This window comes from Eupeodes corollae, chromosome 1 (assembly GCF_945859685.1).
Source record: "Eupeodes corollae chromosome 1, idEupCoro1.1, whole genome shotgun sequence".
Classification (NCBI taxonomy): domain Eukaryota; kingdom Metazoa; phylum Arthropoda; class Insecta; order Diptera; family Syrphidae; genus Eupeodes; species Eupeodes corollae.
The window spans coordinates 238,396,081-238,416,722 of record NC_079147.1 but is presented as its reverse complement, the minus strand read 5'-3'; the positions used below and the strand labels follow the sequence as shown (position 1 = coordinate 238,416,722).

Below are 20,642 nucleotides of genomic sequence, written 5' to 3'. Positions count from 1 at the left end.
ACTTTGAAAACTTTATAGAAATGGAATTTTTATAAATAACAATTCTTCAATTCTTAACACCGATAGTTTGACAGATCAACAGTTTCTAAATACACTCGTTTCTTAATGATTTTTTTTACAAATTCCAACATCTTGTTACGATGACACTTGAATATTTTTTTGACATATGAACATTATTAAATTGTGGTAAGAAAAATCAGTAAGTGAATAGGGTACTTCTCAAAATTTAAGACGGTAAACAACAACAAAAACAATCCACAAACAACTCAGCTCTAGAAGATGAGTTATAATTGTTAAACTGTCAAAATGATTTTTCTTGCAAAAAAGTTTTGGGAATTGTAGTTTTCATAAATAACAATTCTTCAATTCTTAACACCGATAGTTTGACAGATAAACAGTTTCTAAATACACTCGTTTCTTAATGATTTTTTTACAAATTCCAAAATCTTGTTATGATGACACTTGAATATTTTTTGACATTATGAACATTATTAAATTGTGGTAAGCAAAATAAGTGAGTGAATACGGTACTTCTTAAAATTTAAGACGGTTAACAACAACAAAAACAATCCACAAACAACTCAGCTCTATGAGATGAGTTATAATTGTTAAACTGTCAAAATGATTTTTCGTGCAAGTTATGACTTTGAAAAGTTTATAGAAATGGAATTTTTACATATAACAATTCTTTAATTCTTAATACCGAAAGTTTGACAGATCAACAGTTTCTAAATATACTCGTTTCTTAATTATTTTTTTACAAATTCCAACATCTTGTTACGATGACACTTGAATATTTTTTTGACATACCAATATTTTTAATTTGTGGTAAGAACAAATACAAAAGCAACGGATATTTGAACAGATATAAAAATATGTAGGTGAAGATAAAGTTTCGGCCTGTAAAATGTAGGAGGCAGTGAGGTGGTGTTAAAAGAAATAAATATGGAGGGTGTGTTTGTTGATATTTATTCTATTTTGGGCTTCGCCTGCATTCGATTCAAACAAATATCGTTTCAACAAGATTTTGCATACATTCACATTAATTTATAACACATACTTTTAGTAAGATGTTGATAAAAAATAGTAGAGAACAAAGTTTCAAAATCAATTCAACTCATTAAAATTTACTTTTCTATTCAATTTGGTCTATTCAAATCAAATGGGGTGGCGCAACAGTCCGTTGTGAACCAGGGCCTAGTGACTTACAACTCTCAACCATTCCTGTGTGCGAGTAATGTTGTCAGGAATGGAGGGGACCTACAATTTTATGCCGAATCCGAACGGCTAGTTTGAGAAAGCACTTTTTCATGACAAGAATTACTCTTGAAGGATTTGTCAATTCCTCGCAAGAGGCAGTACCCGCGAAAATTAATTTTTTTTAAATTAAGGTGGCACAGGCAGGGATTAAACCCAAGACCCCTTGCATGACAGTCCAACGCACAAACCATCATGCCACGGGTACTATTGTCTTGCATAAAATATTAAGAACGTATACATTTGCGTACAAATAAGAAAATGGGAAAAAGCTTTGAACACATCCCTGCAAAAGTGGTATTTGAGGTAACATGTAAATATTTCACAATGGGCAGGTTCAGACAACATAATGACTTTATTTGCAGTCAACTTCATTGTTTGAACGTAAATTTGACTGAGGAAACTGCTTAGTTTTTTAAGTGTCATAAATTTACTTCACAAACATCTAATTTAAGGTCATAGCACAAAATACCAAAAACAATATTGTTTACAAAACACTTCTCAGAAGAGGACAGGCTACAAGTCCATAACGATTTGTATTTTGTATTATAAAGAAAAAATACTTGAGTTTTTCTTTTCCAAATTGACAATGAACGCTTTTACAGAAAACATCAAATTAAGTTGTGCAGAAAATGAATAAATCATATTGTATTATAGTTCAGCTTTCAGGTAAACGAACAAATATAATCAACTGTCACTTTGACAGAAGTAGACTTAATTCCATAGTTGGATAGATTTTTCTAGACTAACTTTCCAGTCAACTTTCTATTAAAGTTGCCTTAACTGGAAGGTAATTTTTTTTGGCAGTTGGACAATCAGATACTAGAAATTTGCCTAACTTTCAAGTCCTTCACATCATCTGAAACTGCCCAACGACAGCGATACATAAAATTGAAGCTTGTATTATTGCATTAACTAAAAAACACAAATATTGTAGATTGAAAAATAAGTTTAAATGGAAATATTTTTCTCGTAATTTTCTTTAAAAACGTAAACAGCTCTTTTAAGTGTGTTGAAGCAAGGTGAATTTAAAACAACTAAACTCTGCATACATCATAAGATGACAAGGCTGTTTTTGATATTTGAGTTACATGCATTTGACAGTCATTATACATTAAACACAGCTTGTTTAACATATTTTGGAAATAAAGTACATAAATAATAAATATCGAAGTTGTTAAGCTGGAAAAAGTATGAAATTCGATTTGCTTCACGTTTGTATACTTTTCAAAGTATTCGCAGAAAAATACTAGATACTATGTAGAATTTATATTTCCTGACAGTTAATAATAAGTTTTCTCAATAATTATGAATTAATCAAACACAAACCTACAATCGCCATCACAACCATTCCATAGTAGCAATATTAAATATACGTAGCTCTACTTATAAATATTTAAATATTAATTGAAGAAAATCCATTTGCCACTTAAATCAGCCACCTGTTGTCTTAAATGCTCACCTTCATTTTTATTAGATACAGTATCTATTCTGACTGATGCATGGTTCTTATTTAGTTTCTCTTTATTTTTATTTTTATATATACCAAAAAAATAAAATGTATAACAAAATAAATCGATTCCAAATTAAAAAAAAAATATGGCGCCGTTTTGCAAAGTATGTCATTTGCATACAAAATTTTCATTTATAGCGTGAATATTAAGTTACATATGGTGTGGATTGTTGCGGCTAGCGTCCGTCGTCGGCGGTAGTGGTGGCGGTGGGTTAAAGACAAAGAATCATATGAAATATACAACTCAACTAAGTATATATGAATTACAGAACCTAACTATAGATAAAATAAAACTTGAGAGGTGAGTTTCAATTAATTAGATTGGGTTTGAGTCAGAAGAACAGGTGTTTAAGGTTGAAAAGTTGTGATCTGGTATCTATCTGCCACTATACTAGATTATGCATAATCTATACTATTGTGGCTGATAGCTGAGGGTAATTAATCGAGAAAAATATTGTACGATTATAAATTTATGCATGCAATTGATTTTTGTTGCTTATCGAACGAATCAGAAGTTTAATGAATTGCTTATGTCAAAAACACCTTAGACACTCGAGAAGTCTAGAGCAACGGAATTGTTTAATGTTGTGTTAAAATTAATATTTAAAAGTTGACAAATGTTGTGAATAATAATTATGAACGTGTTTTTAAAATTTTATCTGATTAATAAATAACAATTTTGTAATTATTTTTTTTTACTAACAAATATTTTCTTTTAATAAATTAATCACAATTTATTATGCTTTATTTTTAAATGATAGGCAGACATTTCAGATCATTTGTTAGGGTAATTATTTATTGTTTATTTCTTGGAAAAATTCCGATGGCTACCCTGTCTTTTAATAACGAACTTTTAAGCAAGTAAGACAACTTTCGAAGGCCATTTTATTTCTGTTATTGGTCTACGATATTGTGCAGGTCCAGGCAACAGTTCATTTGAAGTCAATTTCATTCTTTGAAAGTACATTTTGACCAAGGCTCCTAGTTAGTTTTTCAAGTATCAAATTCAGAACTTTACTTCACAAACCTCTACTTAAAGTTGATAGCACAAAAAGTTAAAAATAAATTATTGTCTACAAAACACTCCTCGAGTATATTTAAGAATTTTTAGTTATTTATTTTCAACAACACTTCCGATAGCGGATTCAGGCTCATATATTTTGCTGCGGGGCGAAACGTCATGGTAGCCAGTACGCGTTTTCCACACCTCAACTTGGACTTCTCCAGATCAATCTACCATCAACCAGATTGATCATATTGCGATCGACGCCAGACACGCTTTCAGCACCATGGATCTACAAACTTTCCGAAGAGCTAACATCGACTCGGACCACTACCTCGTTGTAGCCAAGGTAGCACTTCGGATTTCCAGATCCAAGGCAAAACAGGGAGGTGCTCGGAGAAGGTACAACGTCGAACGGCTACAATCAGAGATCGCCAAATTGAAGATGTTGAGAGGTTTAAAAGCAGCAATGAAGTTCGAAAGTTTTATGAGCAGGTGAAACGAAATTCACAAGTACATAAACCTAGAACCGAAAGCTGCAAGGACGAAAGTGAAAAAACCATAGTGGAACCGCAGTCAATGCTAAGGATTTAGAAAGCCCACTTCTGCAGACTGTATAACGGCAACAACGAACTGAATTCCACTGTCAGGCAGGATGATCCATTCAACATCCAACAATCCCGTCATCCCGACTTAGACGAAGTAAAGATTGCCATATCTAAGCTGAAGTCTAACAAAGCCGCTGGAGCAGACGGCTTGAATGCCGAGTTCTTTAAAACAGCTGGAGATAAGTTGGTTAGAAGCATGCAGTAACTAATCTGTTAGATATGGTCGGAAGAAAGCATGCCCGATGAATTTAACCTCAGTATCGTTTGCCTGAAAAAGGAGAGCCTCTAAACTGCACCAACTATAGAGGAATCAGTCTACTTAACATTGCCTATAAAATCTTCTCTGCCGTAAGATGTGAACGTCTAAAGCCCATCGTCAACAACCTGACAGGTCCTTATCAGTGTGGTTTTAGACAAGGAAAGTCCACAGTCGATGAATTATTCACATTGGCAGATCCTTGAAAAACCCAAGAACATCATGACGATTTCAAGGCCGCATATAACAGCATCTACATGAACGAGCTGTATAGAACCATGTCTAACTAGTCCGTTTGTGCAGGATGACCATGGAGGATTCACGCTGCTCCATAAAGGTTGGAAACAACTTAACAGAACCTTTCGATGTCAAAAAAGGTTTTAGACAAGGTTATGCGCTGTCGTGCGATTTTTTTACACATCGTGCTTAAAAGAATAGTGCAAAGCTCACACGTCAACACTAGAGGCACTATCTTTCAAAAGTCTGTCCAATTACTAGCATATGCTGATGACATTGAAATAATCGGAAGAACTCTGCGTGATGTCAATGGAGCTTTTGTAAGTATTGAGGCAGAGGCGGCAAAAATGGATTTAAAGGTTAATGAGGGCAAAACAAAGTACATGCTGTCGTCAAGAAAGGTCCTATAACACCGGCGTCTTGGTCAAAACGTCACCATCGACAGACGTAACTTTGAGGCAGTCAAGGACTTCGTCTACCAAGGCTCCGCTGGAAACGCAGAAAACAACACCAGCGCAGAAATCAAACGAAGAATAACTCTTGCTAACCGCTGTTTCTTTGGACTAAGAAAGCAGTTGAGTTGTAAAGTCCTCTCTCGAGGGACCAAAGTGTTGTTATATAAGACCCTTATCATCCCCATCCTGCTATACGGTGCAGAAGCATGGACTATCACAAAAGCGAATGAAAGCACCTTGGGTCGGTTCGAGAAAAAAGTTCTTTGTGTAATCTACGGTCCCGTATGCATCGAAGGGGAGTGGAGGAGAAGATGGAACGACGAGCTGTACGGGCTGTACAGCGACGTAGACTTAGCCAGAAGGCTAAAAGTCCAACGACTAAGATGGCTTTGTCACGTAGAGCGCATGGAAACCAATGCTCCGGCCCGTAAAGTCTTCAAATCCACACCCAGAGGACAGCGCAATAGAGGAATCAGGTGGCGCGCACAAGTGGAAAGTGACCTCACCCAACTTTGGAGCCCGAAACTGGAGAAATCTAGCTAGGGACCGAGCTAAATGGAGAAGTTTGTTGGGAAAGGCCCTAGTTCACACAGGACTATAGCGCCACCTTAAGTAAGTAAGTAAGTTATTAATTTTCTAAATTGACAAGGAATCTTTTTACAGAAAGCATTAAATGAATTTGTGCAGAAAAATGAATAAATCATGGAGTAATAAAGTTCAGCTTTCAGTTGAATGAAAAAAATGATCAACTGTCATTTTTATAGAAGTAGACTCGGTTAATAGTTAGAGAGATTTTTCTTGACTAACTTTCCAATCAACTTTCCAGTCAACTTTCCATGTTAGCTGGTCATGTTTAAACATTCAACTGAAAGTTGAAATTAATAGCTCTGTGATTTATTGATTTACTGCACAATTTTATTAAAAGTTTTGTTTATAAGGGTTCAGTGTTATATTGGAAGAACAGAGCTTTTCACGGGCTTGTACCTTGAGTAAGGAGTTTGTTTTTGTTGGTAACAATAACAAAATAGTGAAGTAATAGCCTTATTTTCAATTTAATGATATCTGAAAAATTAACTAAAGACACCTGGGTCTTGTTTCGCGTTTAAAGTATGTAATTGACTGGACCATTCTGCCCGTATTTCCAAAGTTAATCGCAACCATCATTCTCGAGAGGATAAAATCTAAGATCGAGTCTACGCTCAAGAGGCATCAAGCTTGATTTCGGAGTGGTCGATCAAGTGTCGAACACATTAACACCTTGCGAATTATTCTTGAAGAATCGTCGGACTACCAATCACCGCTTTCGTCCATTTTGAAAAGGCCTTCGATCGCGTTAGTCGTGATGTTATCTGGAGATCGCACAATGGACGTCTTGCCGATGCATTTTAAGTGCGATAGGGAGTAAGACAGGTTGATGTAATGTCACCGATTCTGTTCTTGCTTGATATTGATGATGTTATGACTGCTACGGCGGGTAGCCAATGGCGCCTGAATGAGCCATTAAGACTATGCTGACGACATATGCTTAATGGCAAACAGAAATGGAGACCTCAGCCAAATGTGATACTCTCTTCAACAAAATGCCAGTAAGACTAAGTTAATGCATACCAGCCGAAACCAACAGCACCAGATTATTGTGAGACAAGTGGCAGTAGAAGAGGGCACCCAGTTCAACTATCTGGGAAGCTATTTGGCACTCGATGGTGGATCGAACCTGGATGTCACCAATAGAATAAATAAAGCCAGTAGTGCATTCGGAATGCTAAAGTGTGGAACTCCAGGAAAATAGCGCTCCGTACCAAGTAAAAGTTCTTTGAGTCCCACGTAAAATCCGTGCTGCTATATGCCTGCGAAACGTGGAGGCGCTCTGCTGGGGTCTCGAGAAGGTTGCAAATTTTTGTCAACCGCTGTCTACGTTACATCCTCAACATCCGGTGGCCACAAACCATATCTAACGATGAACTGTGGCTCAGGGCTGGGCAAACAAAAGTGGATGTTGACATGGAGCAGAGAAAGTGGAGCTGTATTGGCCAAAAATTGAGGGAGCCGGAAGACAACATAGCAAAGCAGTGCTTTCAATGGAATCCTCAAGGTAGAAGGCGATAGAAACATGGAGATCATCTGATAAGAAGGAAGCTCGGTCCCAAAACTTGGAGACGTGGTTCCAGCTGAGGTATCGTGCTAGGAATAGAGAGCGATAGGAGGAATTAGTTGCCGCCCTATGCTCCAGGAGGAGTTAAAGTGCTGCTACCAGCAGCCGGAAATGCAGAAGAAGAAGAAGACTGGAAATGAAGACCCTAAGAGTCTAGGCCCTAGTTTTCAACGGACTGTTGCGCAACCTAATTTATTTTTATAAAATGATGATTTTAGTTACTATATTTTTTAAGAACACTGTTGTCCAGCAAGGCATGGCTTAACTATTTAATTTTGGACGTCTCCTTACAGTTTTCTAGTTATGTGCTTTTATGTCTTTTCTGGTATTTTTTCGGACTCAATATCCGATTGTCAATCAATTATTGCTTTTGATGTCAGCCAAACATGGCAAAATCTCTTCTCACCTTGCTCAGGACCTTAAATTTCTAGAGATTCAAAGCGTTTGTATTAAGTGAATAGAAAAATAAAAAAAAAACGTTCATTAATTTTTTTGAATTAGACATAAGTTCAACGAAAGTGCCAGTTTTGCTGTTTTTGAGACATTTATATTCTTGAAATGTATTAATTAATTGATCGTATATCCTGTTTCCGATTTTCTTCAACAAATCGTCAAATTTCGACCTAGAATTAATACTGTGATTTAACACATGCGCCACCTGAGGCGCGGTCTTCCTCTACTGTGCCGTCCCTCAGGATTAGATTCGAACACCTTCCGGGCTCGAGCGTTGATGTCCATCCGCTCTACATGACCTAGCCATCTAAGCCGTTGGACTTTAATTCTATTAACTAGGTCAGTGTCGCCCTACAGCCCGTACAGTATGTCGTTATATCTTCTCCTCCATTCTCCATATATGCGTACGGGACCAAAAATCACCCGAAGAATTTTTCTCTCAAAGCATCCTTAGACGCTCTCATCTTTCTTTGACAGGGTCCAAGCCTCAGCGCCATAAATGAGAACCGGGATGATGAGTGTCTTATAGATGGTGATTTTATACGCTCGAGAGAGGACTTTACTTCTCAATTGCCTTCTAAGTCCAAAGAAGCAGCGATTTGCAAGAGTTATTCTTCGTTTGATTTCAGCGCTGGTGTCGTTGTCTGTGTTTATAGCGGTGCATAGGTAGACAAAGTCCTCAACTACCTCAAAGTTATAGCTGTCCATGGTGACGATTTGTCCAAGACATCGTTGTTCTATGTCTTTTTTTGATGACAGCACATACTTGGTCTTGCCCTCATTGACCACTAAACTTATCTTCTTCGCTTCCGTCACAATGCTCAAAAACACTCCACTGACATGACGCTTTGATCTTCCAATTATGTCAATATCATCTGCGTATCCGAGTAATTGGATGTACCTTTGGAAGATTGTGCCTCTAGTGCTGACGGTTGAGTTTTGTACAATTCTTTCCAGAACGATGTTGAAGAAGTCGCATGACAATGCATCGCCTTGTCTAAAACCTTTTTTGACATCAAATGCATCGGTGAGATCTTTCCTGACCTTGATAGAGCAGCGTGCATTCTCCATCGTCATTCTGCACAAACGGATAAGTTTGACAGAGATGACAAAACTAGACATTGCTCTGTAGAGCTCTTTCCTACGGATGCTGTCATACGCGGCTTTAAAATCGATAAAGAGATGATGGCTATCGATTTGAAGCTCCTGGGTCGATTAGTGGACTTTTCTGGTCTGAAGCCACACTGATAAGGACCTATCAGGTTGTTGACGAACTGCTTAAGACGTTGATATAATACGGCAGAGAGGGTCTTACAATTTTAAGGAAACTGATGACTCTGTTGTCGCAATTTAGAGGGCCTCCTTTTTTATGTATCGGGCAAACTATGCTGAGATTCCTCTCATCGGGCATGCTTTCTTCCGACGGTATTTGCAGATGAGTTGGTGCATGCTCCCTACCAAGTCATCGCCTGCTGCTTTGAATAGTTCGTTAGCGATGCCGTCTGCTCCAGCAGCTTTGTTTGACTTCAGGTTAGATATAGCTATCTTCACTTCGTCGAGGTCGGGTAGGCGGAATTATTGATCTGCGTCTCCGAGGTTGAGTGGTTCTATCTCCCTTACAGCGGAATTCGGTTCGTCATCGCCGTTATATAATTCGGAGAAGTGGTCTTTCCATATTCCCACACTTGCACTCCGTAGAAAAGTATTGCAGTTGCGGTTGCTCGAAAAACTTTTTATTAGGCAATACATATGCGAAACGTCATTTCTTAACACTGTGCACATTGCACGTTTAGCTTCCGGAACTTTCGCTCGGAGGTGTCTATTTAGATTCATTTTTGAGGTAATCAATACACCCAGATACTTGTATTCCTTAACTGTTTGTACTGCTTCTTCTTAAAAAGCCCATTTTTGCGTTCTGTAGTATCTCCCTCTATCGCTTCTTAATATCATTATTTTGTACTTTGACTTTGCAACAGCACTGAAGTCTATTCAATATCAGATGCAGTCCGTCAATAGATGATGAAACGTCACAATAGTTCTTGACTAAGCTTTAAACAATGATTTTCTCTTCTCAGATCCACATCTTCTTGCAACTGATTCAAGGATAAATCGAAGTTTTATGTCAAAGTTCTTATAAAATTTCAATTTGCATTCTCGTTCCGTTCTAAATGTCATCTTCATGTATAACTTTTTAAAAGATAAATTTAAAATCGATTTCAATTTTGACTTCTTCCAAACGTCCTTAAAACTATCAACTCAATTCAAATTTACTTTAAAAGTGTTTCCATTATATTTTATCTCTCCAAAGTGTTTTAAAGATTATAGCTGCTGTTGACCCTATATATTGATTTATTATTTTCTACATAACAGAAGCCTAATGCATCCTAGATTAGTGCTAAGTAATCACACCACTTTATCAAATTGAAATAAATGAACATATATTTTTTTAAAAGATTAAACAAAAATGTCAAATGAAACTTCATAACTTCAATAAGTCACACTGTTGAACTCCCTAAATCTATATTTTTCATTTCGGTACAATCTCTAGAAATGGCTCCATACAATTCCAGAGTTGCCCATCATCACATCACCGATAAGAAACATTTTACATTACTAAAATTCATACTTAGGTACACTTAATTGATTCATATTTTGTCCGTTTTCTATAATAAGTATGCCTCTGCGATCGTATTCGATGATGGGGATTAAAGTTCAACTGATAGTGGTACAACAAAGCCGTCATGATTTCATAAGACTGTTCATTTAAATTGAAAATAAATATACGAGTAGCCAAGACATGTTTGACTATTTATTTCTTCTTTTTTTTAAATTATCAGGGAATATATTTTTCTGACATGTGTTGCAGCGGTAGCACTGATATAGTTTATCGAATGTCATAGGTCATTAAAGACCGAACACATTTATTTGAAATGCTTCTATTTGCTGCTCTGCTTTTTGTAGTTAGGTTCATTTCGAGCTAACTTCACAATTTGATGTGTTAAGTAAGTCAAGATTAAAATAATTGTGGTTATCAAATAAAAAGATAACCTTTAAGGTTTTTTTCCAGCACTCCAGCAAATATATCAAGTGAAATAAATATGTATTTGAATATGTATGTTTATTAATTTTAGTTCAAATCACTGATAAAATTGAATTTAAATTTTAATGTGAAGCCATAAATCTGTCACGAATGTTCACTTCATTAAAGTTTTATGATTTTTGTATTTTGTTTTTGTTTGGTGAAAACGTTTTCTGAAGACTCATCGAAAATGAGTTAGGAAACAAAATAATGACATTTCATTTTTTATAGTCATGACTAAGGTTTGGACTGATGAAAGTGTTTACTAAAGTTCATTTACAAGAATTATTGTTCGTAAAATTCAATTTATCTGAAGTAAGTTATCTAAAAAAAAATTTTAAAAACACTATCCGAAAACTATAATCTCAGTTAACTGAGTTAATAGCTGAACACAATGGATATGAGCTACAACTGGTGCTGCAACAAGAATAGCTGTCAAAATATTGAATAGAAACAAATTCATTATTCAAATTCACGAACATAACCCAACTGAAATCGGTCTTCAAGGGTTCACCAACTTTGAATTATTGTTCGTGCAGAAATTTTGACATTTCATAAGAAAGAGAAATATGGTATCTGTCAGTGCTTTTTAGTGTTTTGGTGATTTTGTGGTTGAATATAACAATGGTTGAAAATAAAGTATATATAAATAAAGTTGAACCAAACAAATGAAAAAAAAAAACATGAAATGTCAAAAAGTTAAATTTTTCATTGTGGGCCTGCAAAGCACTATTCACATGAGCACACCAAAGAATGAACGAATATTCGTCGATTTTGACGTTTCCTTAACATAAGAGTTTTTAATTCGTACGCGAATAAAACAAAGCAAGAATGATTTTTTTAGGTTAAGTACGGGCGATTATTTTATTCGTTGCGAGTGTGGATAATGTGGAACGCGAATAAAGTTTGACAGTTCTTACCAACTGGAATTTTTTTCGCGACGAAGAAATTTGTTTTCTTAAATTTATTAATCTATGATTCTGAAAGGTAAAAGTATGCATCATAAATCAAATAAAAATTATATTGCTATCGTTTTGTTAAGAATTTGTATGGCAATTTGTCTTCAAACGTATATTAACTCACATTTTGTAATTTATTCGTCATTCGTTGGTCGCGCTCATGTGAATACTGCTTAAGGAATAGTGTGACGACTATTTTTGACAGCTCTTTCAACTGCAACATGCAGTTAACGTTTCAGTTGCATATTGTGTTCAGGAAGTTATTAGTAATCTGTAAAGTGAGGAAAAGTAACTATATTGGGTTAAACAGGAAATATACTTAAAAATGGTTGAGAACTGTTATACGTTCGATTTTTTGTTCTTTAAGCCTAAATTGCATACGTGGATGTAGCTGGACCATATTAGTAAAAAAGACATCTTCAAAAATATTCGTTTTGCTAACTACTAAATTCCTAATTGCCTTTTATTAGAAAATAGGCATTAAAACATGTCAAAATAGTGACAGTTCGTGAAAATTAACAAAGCAACAAATCTTAACCTATTAAATGGAAATCCCAACTGTTGGCTGGACAATTCCGTCCACTGCTCTTATTGTACAGGTGTCACATGGATTTAGCAAATTGCTAAAAGTTAAAGTTGCCATTACGTGATTATAACTTTGGCAAATTATTTAAGAGATGGGAAATAAGTTCTTAAGATTTGTATAATTTGGTAAATCATCTTTTAAGCTTAGTAAATTACTAAAAATGGCTTTAACATTTCACTAAATCTTTAAAATTTTGCGACACTGTTTTTATGAGTTTGGACTTGAAGCTCATAGCATTTTCACACCACATCCAAAACCGGGTTTTAGAAAACATTTTGTTCACACCGAACTTTAACACGTTTTTATTTGACATTTAAATTTGTTTAACACCGGCTGTCAAATTTTGTATTGATGAAAAAATTTGTGAGTAAAAAGTTTTGTTCTTCTCAAATTATTTGTGAAAATAAAATGAATTTTAACCAATTCAAATTGATTTTAACGTAAAACCAGCTCGTCTGGAAAAAAGAGTTTCAACTGAAGTTCTGGGGACGGGTGGAATGGACTCACGACATGAACCAACAAGAACCTAAAACTTTTTCTTCTTTTTTCACAACAAAATCAATTCAAAATACTGAATTTATAACTATTGCTCTTGGCCAAATGTGCAATTTCTCCATGACTATCGCTTTGGATTCTTCCTTTGAGGACTCGTCTGGTTTGCTCAAACCACTGTGGATCTTCTTGATGTTGGCAGGTTGTTCATCAAGTTGCGATAGACCACTGTTGTGGAATGTTTTGGCTCAAATTTTCCTAGCCCGCTGCGACTTAGCCGCCGCGAGAAATTTTCTTCCATACTTATTCTCTTCCACAAATGAACTTATAGTCTTTCTCATATCTCCCAAATACTTGTGATTGACCGGAGTTACCGGAAAGTCTTTCTACAGGTTGTCGAACATATTTGTGGCGACGAGTTCAAAGACGCATCCCTTGGAAACGTCATTATGAATTATGAGTAAGTCTTCTTAAGAAAAAAAGATTCTTAAGCAAAAGCAGCAAAAGTCGCAATTCCTGCTAAAATTATACCCATGGCAAAACGATTTCGATAGTGGAAAGATAGTGTTCCTTTGGTTTGGCGTTTGAAACTCTGGAAGATCATAAAAGAACCGCCAGTGCCACATATAGCCACCGGGGCTTTTATTCTTGACGTTATTTTTTCTGTCGCCGACCAGCTGCCCAAAAGTTTCTTTTTTTTGTTTTTTTTTTCTCTTCCATATTGTGTAAATAAAAAAACAAAAAGCAATAATTCTTATTTTGAAAGTTAATTTTACTACAACCAAATTTATTTCAAAATGAAATATTTGTTTTGACAGCAGTCATCAGCTGTTTTGCTAACATTAATTTGAGCGCTGAATATTTCAAAAGATTTGTTTGTTTAGTTCAACTTTGAATTGCTACAAGTTTCCGAGAGATTTTATATAAAACTTGTGGTTTACCAAAAATGTATGTTGAAACTCGAGTTTTCGGCGAAAACTAATAATTTCGCCAAAACCGGGTTTTGGACTTGGTGTAAAAAGCCTAGGTATCACACTCACATACATATGTATAGCTAGTTATGTATGGAATTTATTTTGTTCAATGTTATATGGACCATACTAAGGAACTTCTGAGTTCGTGAGGAGTAAAAAGGAATAAAAAAAAATACTTAAATATAATTGAAACATTTAAATTTAAGATATTATAATATCGAGTTTTCTAATAATAACATAACAACTATGAATTTAATTTTTGAACGCACCCTTTTAGAAACTATTGAACTGTCATTGTCAATTTATTCAGTAAAGTATATATAACACCCAAACAAGATCGAGCTGGCTCAAGAATTAAAGTCCATGGACCATTTTGAAGCGAAAACGACATACGCTCTCCAGTTTGGTAAGTTGTCAATTACTTATTGTACCCTTTAGGTGTCTAAAATGTATAAAACCTATTCGAACTCTCTACGTTATTAGCTAAATAAGTTATACTATTCATTGAAAGTATCCCAGATAACAATCAAACAAAATGTAAATGCTATTTTATATTAACCTCAATAGGTAGGTTAGGTACCTTACCTACCTAACTTAACGAAACATTCAGTCAAATCTCATTAACCGATATACAAAAATCTCAAAACCCCGCAAGCCAATTAACAACATCATTAATTAGTTAAACATAAACATATAATTATCACTTAAGACAAGACTATATTTATAATAAAAAAAAACTAAAATGAAGACCAAAAATCTGATTGGCACTTACTTCCTAAACCTACCTTTTCATTCCACCATTATCATTCCATACCTAATGTGGATGGATGTGCCCCTTCTCTATAACAATGCCAAGTCAATACCCATTCTATAATAACCAGTGGCACAAAGTTATTCAGGTATTTTCGAAATTTCATTAATTTCTTCCTCGAAAAAATAAAAATATAAATACAAAAACAAAACTAATACAATTTAAATGAGCAGCTAAACCTCCTCGTATAAATGTACAAAAGAAAAACATTTAAATTCTAAATTTGAAAAAAGACGAAAAAGAATCTAAAATAGGTACCCACGGTGAATAATTTTTGTTTGTCAACCACAATCGCATAAACGACAGACAGTGGAATTAAATTTTGTAAAATAAGAGGGAAGAAAATCAAAAGAATAGAATAGGTAGACCGGACAGCTTTAGCTATCTTCTTAATGAATCAAGAAAAGAACCGAAATTCAAAAAACAAGCCTGAATAAAATTTGAATTTTTATCTGCACTCGAATTTGAAGTAATAAAATGACAAGCGATCGAGGTGCGAGTGCGAGTAGAGATCGAGAGAGATCAAATACGTAAACGTAAAACGTATATAGGACCGCAATCGACCGACCGACCGACGCGACGCTACGCGACATCGAAACGAACGGATCGAGCGCAGAGAGAATCATTTCTTGAGAAAAGAAAAAAAAAACCACCGAGTGAGACAGAAATTGATGATGATTGTGTGACATTCGTATTCAAGTGTGATTGGAGCCTAAGATGTTTGTGGTATGTCGGGGGAGGGGGTGTTGCAATTGTAAGGCAATGAATCGAAAATGAAACGAACCCCGAGCCACCTTCTGTAAACACCACCAACCGCCCGCAGTAAGAAGCGTCAACATCATTGTCGCGTCGTCGCCACGATCATCGTCGATGGTTGTTCAATGTTCACCACTGAAGATGCAGAAAAATACTTTACCTTACGTCTCGTCTCACTAAAAGACTTAAGCAGTCGCATCGTATACTATCGAACTTATTAACTAACTGGACATGCCTTTGGTTAATTTCCTCTCTCTCACCTGTCACTGTCACATTTCACATAGCCATGGCATACCTACTGCCTACCTAATGCAAGGTAAACGCATGCCTTTAGTTTTATAGCTCAGTTAACGGACAGGCTCTATAACCACTCACACATCTACCAACCAAAAACAACACAACATAAAATTGAAAAATCATAATCAACCTGCGCATACGTAAAACAAACTTAAAGCAGATACAAAAATTATACATGTAGGAAGGAGAAAAAAAGAAAGCAATAGAAAAACGATAAGGAAAAGAACGCGACGCAGCACAGCACAGACATGAAAAATCGGGCGAAACGGGCTAATGTTCTGACTTAACTGTGACTTGGCTCAAATTAGTTAAGTCAGTCTTCGGATTTCACTTTTCCGTTACAGTTGATCGTGCACTTGCGTTCGGCATTATTTCGTTCAATATAAAATACATTAAACAAAAAAAACCGTTGCATGCGGACTCGGTTACATAAAAGGATATTAACACTATAAAGTGACATTTGTGTGTGTGTGTTTGTGCTGTCAGATTTAATTAAATTATTTTTTATTTTTGACAGATGAAGTGTCAAATGTGTAAAATATTTTGAGTTATTTTAATTGTATTCAATACAAAAATTTATAAACTGTGAAGAATCAAAATTGGTGGCATGGACTTGAAACTTGAGTATGATGGGGTTAGGTGTATTTCCGGTTCGTAATTAAAAAAATCAACAATAAACGGTGGCTATAAAATGTAAACATTTAAATTCAAGTTGATTTTTATCTTAAAATTTTAAGAGATTAAGGTTAATAGGTAGTTAAATGTTTATAGACATCCTATTGTTTTAAATTTGACTGACTTTCTTCAGTTCGTATAGAAATAATGTCTTGATGATTAAAGAATTTTGTTTTGAGATTAGCCTATCTTATTTTGATGCAAATCAAAGAACAACAAGTTAACAGCTATAATTTACTCTGATAATTTTTATTTCAACACTAACTTTCCATAGTTCCTTTTTTTTGCTGTCGGTATTTGAAGTCTCTTGAGTTGGTATCTTTGAACAATTTAAAAAATAAGTACTCTGAGTATGTTCAAGTACATAAAACAAGTTTATTTTAATTGCAAGTAGATAAACAAGCATTTAAGTTAGGCATACATTTATTGTACATAAAAAGAAACAATCTTACAAATTTACTCCTGGATATGCTATAAATATTAAGTTTCACCTGAAATACTCGTACATTTTGAACTTTTCAGAGCATCTTGAGTGAATATATTTAAATTTTCCAAAATTAAAGCCTAATCCGAAAAAAGTCTTATGAATTTTGGTCGATTTTCGTATTTATTATTATGAAATAAGCTTTAAATACTTTATAATCCGTTTAATCTTATTTCTATTCTGAATTCACAAAATGATTTTCTAATAAGAATCTATTTTAATTTTTGGTAACGTCATTTGTATTGAATTTTCAAATAGAATTGTTATCGATAACACATTTTAAAAGTGTCAAATAGTCAATATCCTTTGCCTGCAATAAAAAATTCTTTATTGACAGCTGCGTAAACGTCAAAGCGCTGTTATGAAAATTGACAGTTATTGATCAAACATATTTGATGCAAACAAGACAGCTGCACTTTTGTCGATATAAATATCAAAATCGATAAATTATGATCACTCTATGATTAAATCATTAAAGTAGTATTCACATGAGCGCGACCAACGAACGACGAATGAATTACAAAATGTGACTTTATATGCGTTTGAAAACGTATTTCTACACAAATTTTTAACAAAACGATAGCAATATAGTTTATGATGCCTGCTTTTACTTTTCAATATCATATATCAATAAATTTAATAAAACAAATTTATTCGTCGCAAAAAAAATGGTAGTTGATACGAACTGTCAAACTTTATTCGCGTTCCACATTATCCACACTCGCAACGAATAAAATAATCGCTCGTATTTAACCTAAAAAAATCATTTTTGTTTTGGTATCGTTGGTCAAAGTGAAACTTCATTCGCGACGAATTAAAAATTCTCATGTGAAAGAAATGTCAAAATCCACGAATATTCGTTCATTCGTTGGTCGTTGGTCGTGCTCATGTGAATAATGCTTAAATCTTTTAATTATTTTGCATTGCACAATTATCGATTCTATTTTAACGATGACATTTTCTAGATTTGTACTTAATTTCAGTTTTTGACAAAAGGTTGTGTTTTTTTTCATTCACGATTCCTTAAAAAATAAGAAATGTTATTTGTTTTTAAGCAATGTTCCTAATGTACCAGTTTTATGGTGTCCCTTTTAGAAAGACAAGTAATCCTTGCCTTGAATCCTTTTTTAAGTAATGACATATTCACGTCATAATCGTACTTTTTAAGGTGTCGATGAAACTAACAATGACAGTTCTCTTTATTAAGACTTAATGACAACTCAAAGTACTTTCACGAAATTCCTTGAATATCTCACATTTTATCATGATTGTTATTTTTTTTTGATTGAATTCCCCGTCGTTTAAAAAAAAAGTTGTACGGACAACTTTAGAGGCAAAAAGGAACTTAATGTTGTGAGTAGTATTTTTTTTACGGAGCTAGCCATGATTTTCACATTACCATAATAAATTTTGACTTCCAATGACATAACAATGTCTCTAGCCTACTTGCACTAAAACCAGTGTAAAGTGCTGGGAAATCTAAATCTACTACAATCCAAAATAATGTCTATCTTCTGCCAAAAACATACGAAAAGAAATAATCATATTAATTTCCTAATTAATTTCGATGTCAAATAAAAAAAACTACTTTCAAAACTATTACAATAAAATCCAAGAACACACCTGATACAAAGTTTAATATGTTCGTACAGTTTTTACATATTATTATATTTTTTGTAAAGTATAAATATCACATTAAAAAGCTAATTTTTATAATGAATTTAAAAAATAACTTCATCTAAATAGATAAATTATTCAAAATTTAGGAGAAAAAAAACAAGACAAACCAAGTATTGAATCTATAATTTTTTTTGAAATCCATTGACCTAAACTCATTAATTTAGATTTTTATATATTTTTGTTTTAAAGGCCTTTTTTGGTAAAGTGTCTTAATCCATGAGGGTAACTATCTGCTTTTTTTAGACAGCTAATCATTTTCATCCATTTGTCACAAATATTTATTCTAGAAATGCTTACTGGTGCATACGTCAAAATGTGTCACACTGCAACATTTTAGGTTACTCGCTACAATGACACTATTCAGGTTTTGCTTCCAGTTGCAATTTTTATTTTGAATTATAAATTATTTTCCTTATATTCACAATATGGTAATGCATATAAGTTCGAAGTTCGAACTTCGAACTCGAAATTAATGTACACCTATTCATTTATCAACTTGTTTAACATCATTCTCGAAATTTCAACTCAAAGTTTACTATTCGAAAGATCGATTATCGAATTTTCGAAGAAGAAATACCTATAACCGAAAATAGAATGAAATTACTTTCTCGCTTCACTTTTCCTGCTGTCGTCAACTAAGGTTTTTTTGATAGTGACTTATAGAAAGTGATTATTCTATTTTCAAACACATACATAAATCTCTCTCTCGCTCTCTTTTTCCCTCTCTCTGTCTTTTGTTCAATATTCCTGTAGAACCGAATGGAATTGAAACACTGAGAGTATAGTATAGAACTCTCGGCTGACAGTTCCCCAACTTCTTCGTCCCCAAAAGAAGAAAAAAGAAAATAAATTCTTGAATTGTGAGAGAGGAGCACACTCCATTTGGCATTGGATTCGTATACATAGACACTATTTCGAACAAGCTGTATGTGTGTGTTTGTGGTGTTTTCTAACGTTTCCGTGAGGCTTCGTTCATTATTTGTTATTAACCAATAGATGGCCGCGATTTTGACTTTTGATATCGATTATCGCTTCCACATTCGCCAACACACATGTGTGCATAGACAAAAAAAAATATTACTAACACCGCGCACACACTACCATCTTCATCGTTCACCGAAAAAGGGGAGCGCATGCATACGGTATACGGCATCTGACATACCTATTCCACATTATCAGAACCAGAAGCTATTACACGATCCGATCGAAATGAACCGGCCGCGGTGGCCGCCACCGTTTCTAGTTGCTGCTTCGAATCCAAAACGCGACATGCACTTCGATCTTCTCCACAAAAATGCCACTCGCTCATTTGACGGTGGCGCTGCCTCGAGCCAACCAGAATATAATACGCGGCAGTGACAGCCATAGCAGTGTCGGATCGCGCCGGATTTTAAACGTATTCCGGGACTCGACGTGTGAACAACATAGCGGTCGGATGTATTTAGTTTTCGCTTCGCGCAGCCGTTAGCGGAAGGCAAACTACATAAATATATACATAAGACGTTTATTTTTTAAATTGGTTTTCCTTTCCTACACATTTTAAAGTTCTTCGCATTCACATACGGAAATTATGTAGATCGACAAAAGTTGTGTAGGTTTTTTGAATCATTTGTCCTGATGAGATCAATCGAATCGGTTCGGTAGTGACGGTTTATCGAATCGAATCAAATTTTAATTCGAAGAAAATTAAAGAAAAACTGTCACCTTCCTCGGCCATATTTTCATTAGATACCTTTAAAAAGTGACTTTTACTTATTTTGGATTTTTTCTTTTCCTTTCAATAACAAACTACATAAATTCAAAAAGTGAAAAACTAACTGAAATAAATAATAGAAAAAAACGCAAAAGTGACATTTTATTTTTGATTGATTAGTGACAGTGACATTTAAATGGAATTGAAAAAAAATAATTATTT

General features: G+C 34.6%; 1 long non-coding RNA gene across 1 annotated transcript in view; it reads right to left on the bottom strand.

Moving 5' to 3' along the window:
• Window positions 1-20,247, bottom strand: part of LOC129940831 (uncharacterized) — a 32,791-nt gene extending 12,544 nt beyond the window's left edge. Inside the window, exon 1 of the long non-coding RNA XR_008780773.1 lies at window positions 19,890-20,247. This is a non-coding gene — a long non-coding RNA (uncharacterized LOC129940831). The remainder of the gene's footprint in view (window positions 1-19,889) is intronic.
• Window positions 20,248-20,642: the final 395 nt, after the last annotated feature.